Below are 6,402 nucleotides of genomic sequence, written 5' to 3'. Positions count from 1 at the left end.
CACATACAAGGCACTGTAATATTAACAACAAAAACAAAAATGTAGATACACAATTAAATTGGTCAGTCAACAAAATACAATACAATACAGATGAAATACAATACAAGTACAAAAAAACGGTATGAGTAACGTAGTATATGTGCATAGCCCATACGCAAAAAGGCAGCACCTCAGTGTGTTGTATGCAGCATGCAGCAAACCACTGATTTTCAGGCACTGCCCAGAAACCTACGCGAGAACGTACTCGTATGTAACAGAACGCTGCATCTAATCAGCCCTAATACATTATCAAATAATAATAAAAACCACTTACAATAACAGACATAGTATAGGTATAACATAAAATATATAGAAAATTATTATTAACTGATATAATAAAATAAATATGAAATATAAACAAAATATATATTCCTTTACCAGTGTAATTTAAGAGTATAATATACGTAGGGCAAAATGTTACAATCCAATGTCATTGAATTGGAATTAGTTAATAGAGTCGTAGGCAACAACCCGTAAGATTATTTGCTATCCCTGATTGCATAAAAAAGGCGAAGCATCGTAATTTAGTAGTACAATAACACTTTGATTGCGCTATACAGGGCGGCGGCCCTGGATATTTTGAGCCGTTTGTTAGTGGCGCGCTCCGTTATATGCTTGTTTAATTTGCAGTGTCCTCACAGGACACTGCAAATTAAACAAGCATATGGCTAAACCTCACAGGACACTGCAAATTAAACAAGCATATGGCTAAACCTCACAGGACACTGCAAATTAAACAAGCATATGGCTAAACTAGGCCTATGCACGACTAGTATCTGCAGATTCTGCCAAACTGAAGAGGAAACGCCGCTTCACATCCTATGTGGTTGTAGCCCACTCATGCATAAACGAAATATCTCCTTTGGAAAGTTTACCTCAGGAAAGACCTGAGGAGATAAAAACGATCGCTCCTGAGAATATCCTTCAATTCTTGTCCCTGACGGGTCTAGGTAGCGAACTCTGAAAAGGGCGAGCACAATAGATCTATGTAGGTCGCAGTGCTACAGGTGCTACACATCTGACAATAGCCCAAACAATCCAATAAAAAAAAAAAATAAAAAAAAAAAATAGTGGCGCGCTACACTGTACTATAGCTAGCTAATGTGAATACGCTCTAAATGGCACCCTTATGAATATATTCGATGTACATGTGGGGCACCTTATTTTACTGCATATGTATTATTAACTAGCTGTACCCGCGACTTGGTCCGCGTGGAATTTAACTTTATTTTTCTAAAATAAAAGTAAGCTAAGTTACTCCTTATTACATCACCTGCCCATAAGTTCCAGTCATAATAGGTCCAGCCATTTCAGAGATTAGCCGGAACAAAGAGACATACAAACAGTGAGACAAAAATTGTAAAAAATGTTTTTAGGTGTATGTACAGTATTCATATAAATGTATTAAAAAACCGTTATTTCAATATTACAAACAGACACTCCAATTTTATTTATATATATAGATGTTTGAAATGTACAGATATAGTAATATATTTGTACATTTCGTTCGTTACTATTTTATCATTAGCTCGAGTTTCGATTGAAGGGTAGTAATATAAAAATGGGTAGTATAAAACATTGAAATTATAGAAAATGAGGTACTATATCTATGTTTCTGGAAAGATAACGCATGAGGTGTATCGAGAGCGTCTCAGGATAACATGATCAGTAAGTAGGTGACTTTTGCCATATTCAATCAAGTGGGCCATCAGCTTATTTACCATTCTATTTCATAAAAAAACTGTATTCCGCTAAACTATCATCATAATTTCGAATAAAAATTATCCTTTGTATTATTCTAGGATACGTCTATCTGTGTACCAAATTCTATTAAAATCCCTTTAGTTTTTCTTGAAAGAATAATAAACATCCAAACATTCTTACTAATATTATAAACGCGAAAGGTTATGAGTATGAATGATCATGTTTGTTACTCTTTCAAGCTAAAACTACTTAACGGATTTTAATGAAACTTTACAGTAATGTAGCCTATACATCAGAATAACACATAGACTATAATTTCAAAAAATATTATGAATATTAGGCGAAATATAATGATAAATGTCTAGTAAGTGTTATGCAGACGAAGTCGCGCAGGTCAGCTAGTATTAGATATAATAGTGAGTATGCCTTGCCTTTATCTCATTATACAGAAATGTCGCAATTTTTATTGTAGTGATTGATTCCAAATTAATATTAATTGTGCGATCATACAAGGAATTAGAGAAGGCACTCCGTACACGAAACAGAGTGGAAATTCAATGGTACTGTTCTACTGCATTATTTATACATGGACAATACTGGTGCATTGTGTGAGCGAGTCGCATCCTACAACTGGAAGACATCAACAAACATTTCATACAAGTGAAGCCTGAATGAGTAAATATTAAGTATAAACGCGATATATCTACTATCGAGTAAATATGCACACACTGTATCTATTGTATATTAAATATAATTTAAAACGAATATGTAATTTCACCTATACAGAACTTTTTGGTCCTTCGAACCGGATACCATGTATATCTATAGTATTAATATGATGTAGTTTATTCCTTTTCTGATATAAAAAGACACTATATACCAGCTAACGACCGTACAGGCTGATCAAGTGATGATAAATGATTATCATCGCCTACATACATAACCAACTCCATGGACGGGATACTACTGGCGTCATGATGTGACGGGAGAAGTATCATATCATGTAATAGCGCTGCTGTATCATACCCATCAACTGAAACAGTTTACAAGCCTGATAGACGGCTGAAATAAGTGAGACAGAGATACCAACGCAAACGACTTTACAAGGCCTACCTCTAACATTTCTTGTATAATTTGTAAACTGAAGTCGCATCCGCTGTCTGTTCACTTAGATCTTAAACTACGCATCTAATTTTAATACAGATGCAATAAAGTGATTCAGGAGAAAGATTTATATGCATAATACATGTATACTTGTGCGAAGCCGGGCGGGTAGCTAGTTTATTTGTAAATGGTAAAATATTTTGAGGTGAAATATCTATATTTTAGTCTTGTTACCATGCCTTGCTTTGTTTAATAAAAGCAAGACATGCACAAACATTTCAGTCAAGTGAAGCTTGAACAGAGTCAATATGAACTATGAATGTAGGTTAACAACTATCCAACAGTAAAGCCATATTGCAAATACACAGACGTCGTTTCTATTGTAGAAACGTAGATTTTAAGCAAATACGTAATTGCACCTCTGTAGAATATTGTGGTCCTTCGAGCCGGATCCTATAAGTATATAGGTATATAGGATAGTAGTAACTATTGTATAAAAATTGAGTTTAGGTTCAAATGTTTGTTCTTGATTATTCACTGTGAAAGTTAATTACTATTATTATATCGATGTTTGACATCTAAAAATTACAAAATGAAATTTATTAAATTCGCAGTTATCTAAAATGAAAAATACAAAATCTCATTAATAAAATAATAATTTGTCTTACCATAATAATCTAAATGTTAAATGGTATAGTGATAATGGTAACACGTTAAAAATTATTTAAAAAAGTATATTATGAGACCGCCTATTATGGATAGTGTTTTTTCGTACTTATTTTTCCAATACGAATAAAGAGTTATATTATTATTATACTACTTAGAAATATAATACCATGATTTGTGAAATACCTGCGACCTGCAATGGCCCATTTGGAAATCGCTCAACAGACTACGAACCCAGATGGGCCGCTGCAGGTACAACTTGGTAAAGAGGGGCGCCGCTTCAAGGGAGGCTTGTGACTGCGCAACGCCATCCCAGACTATGGCACACCTGCTGGCTTGTCCTTTGTGTCCAGCATCCTGCACAAAGGGGAACCTAAGGGATGCGACGGGGTGCACAAGGGTTGTCGCGGCGTTCTGGGGAAATATGTTTAAATATATGTATTTGGTTGCCGTTGAAACGAAGAAGAAGATCGCCGGTGTAAACCAGTAATAGAAGCTACAGCCATGTAGAGTGACGGAGTGACCGACCGACCAAGCGCCGACCGCCGGGCGGTCCGCGCTATCTCGAGACACGAACTTTTCTCGTTTAAACTTACTCCCTTTTATCTAGCCGCAAGGGAGCAGACGCCCGTTCGACTTATCGTACACTTTATTAAATTACTTGATAATTTCAATCCCTAACGCCTAGCGCTGCGCCCTGTTTATTCTTTTCGGAGTTCCCAAAACTTTTTTATAGAATAAATATTATATCTGTTTGTATTAATTAAATATTCAATGCATTTAATTTTTTATATAGAAGTGAAAGTTTATGAAGTTATTATTTTATAGTCTAAGTTTAATGCCAAGCTTCTTTTCTTAGCGGCCAGGTATTTTAATAGTATAAACTTCCAAAGTAAAATTTTAAATAGACACTTAAATTTTAATAAAGTTGTAGAGTATTAAATAATATCATTTTATAATTGGCGCCGTTTTTGTAAAACCTTTGTGTAACTGTTGCAATCATGTAAGTCAAATAGATGATAAAAGTTGAAATTAATTTATACATATAATTTGTTATTTTAAATATATGATAAATACAAATCCAAGTTTTACGTTTTATAATTTAAAAAATTACAATTGTTCGTACAACTAACGATTGGTACAAACATACTCACAAAGAATTCTATGAATAAATTCATGAGGTATCTATTTATTGGTTTTACTAATTATTTAAAACTATATATTCTGTATAAATTGTTTAAGCTGTTGATTACCTAAAATAAAAAAATATATATTTCTTCACAGCAATAATCATTTTCTTTATATTTTAAATCTGCGCTTCTAAAATTATTCTATTGTACGTTTGTACAAAAGACTACTTAACATAAATTGATTGATAATGCACAAAACTTTCGAAGTCACCTTAGAAGTCTAGATTTGATAAACGACCTACAACATAATGGTAATAAAAAATGTCGTTGTGTCTGTCTTTTAAAATGTCCCGACCTATAACGCTGGAGACACTGACTAATGTTTCGCGAAGACTCAACGTTTTTGTACCCGTCCTATACCTACCTACATATGCGTACGTGATACTGAATATGTAGTGTTAACATTTATTAAAAAAAAACCAAACGTATATTTCTGGTAGAGCTCACAAATACAATAAAATAAAAACAAATAAATATTACGAACTAATAAATAAATTAACTAAAAATGGATACGTGGTTAATATACAAGCGGTCGAAGTGAGAGATAGAGATTTTGCTGGTATAACTCTCCGTATACCAGCAAAATCTCTCTATAATCTTAACCTGTCTATAATTGCAGTAAGTTCTATCACATCTAACATAATATTACATAGTTCTATACTACAATGTGTATTGAAAGCTACATTAGCAGGCTCCTACATAATTTGGCTAGGCAGGAGAACAAAAAAAATTAACAACTCTACGGATTCACGTTATCATATGACTACTTTCTACAATTTCTTTTTTCTACAGATTTTATTTTCTTTACATTCTACGTATTTTTGATTGTGAATATACAAATTGGGATTTGTATTATTCTATTTCGTACGTTCATCATGATAATCATTTGTATTTTTTAATTTAACATAGACAGCTTCGTCCATTATCACATAAACTCAATTTTTGATTACTGCACCGCTCCTATTGGTCATAGCATTGTGTGTAACATTATTAAATGAGCTATCTAATACTAAATGAATTTTCAGAATCGGATCAACCGAACGTTAAAATTCACAAACTTTATTCCTTTACAATATTAGTATATTATTTAATATTATGTGGATGATGTCCTGTATCATCATCGTCTGCTTCTTCCTTATCCCATTTATTTATATTATTATCCCATATCCCATAATATGTTATTATTTCTGTTTCTAGACTCTGTATGTAATTCTATTATGTACAATGTACATGCCTGGCAAAAAAATCTCCGAGTTTCCAATCTGCAAATAACAGACTCTTCGGTACTAATTCCACATTTCTGGTACAATAATAGAATATCGAAATGCGATTCCTTGATAAATTATTTCAGCTTCAATACCATGCCGATAAAAAAATCTACGTCAAATGAAATATCGAGATGAAATTTTATTTCAGTCTTTGAGTACTTTATAATATCGGATCGTCCGTCCCGAGTCTCCTACTTTATCTGAAATCGAATGACTGTCCAGTAATAATCAATTCGGTGATATCGCTACACAATCTACTAAAGCAGTGGTTCCCAGTTAGTTTTTGCTGCGTACCACTTCAAAAAACACCTCAAACCTTGCGTACCCTTTATTGTAGCAATCACACTAATATTATAAATGCGAAATTGTGAGTGTGTGTGTATGTTTGTTACTTCTTCACGCTCAAACGCCTGCGGGAACAAAACGAAGGG

This window comes from Achroia grisella, unplaced genomic scaffold, assembly GCF_030625045.1.
Source record: "Achroia grisella isolate CSIRO2021 unplaced genomic scaffold, CSIRO_AGI_Agris_v1 utg862, whole genome shotgun sequence".
In the NCBI taxonomy this organism is placed as follows: Eukaryota; Metazoa; Arthropoda; class Insecta; order Lepidoptera; family Pyralidae; genus Achroia; species Achroia grisella.
Note: the sequence above shows the minus strand (reverse complement) of the source record.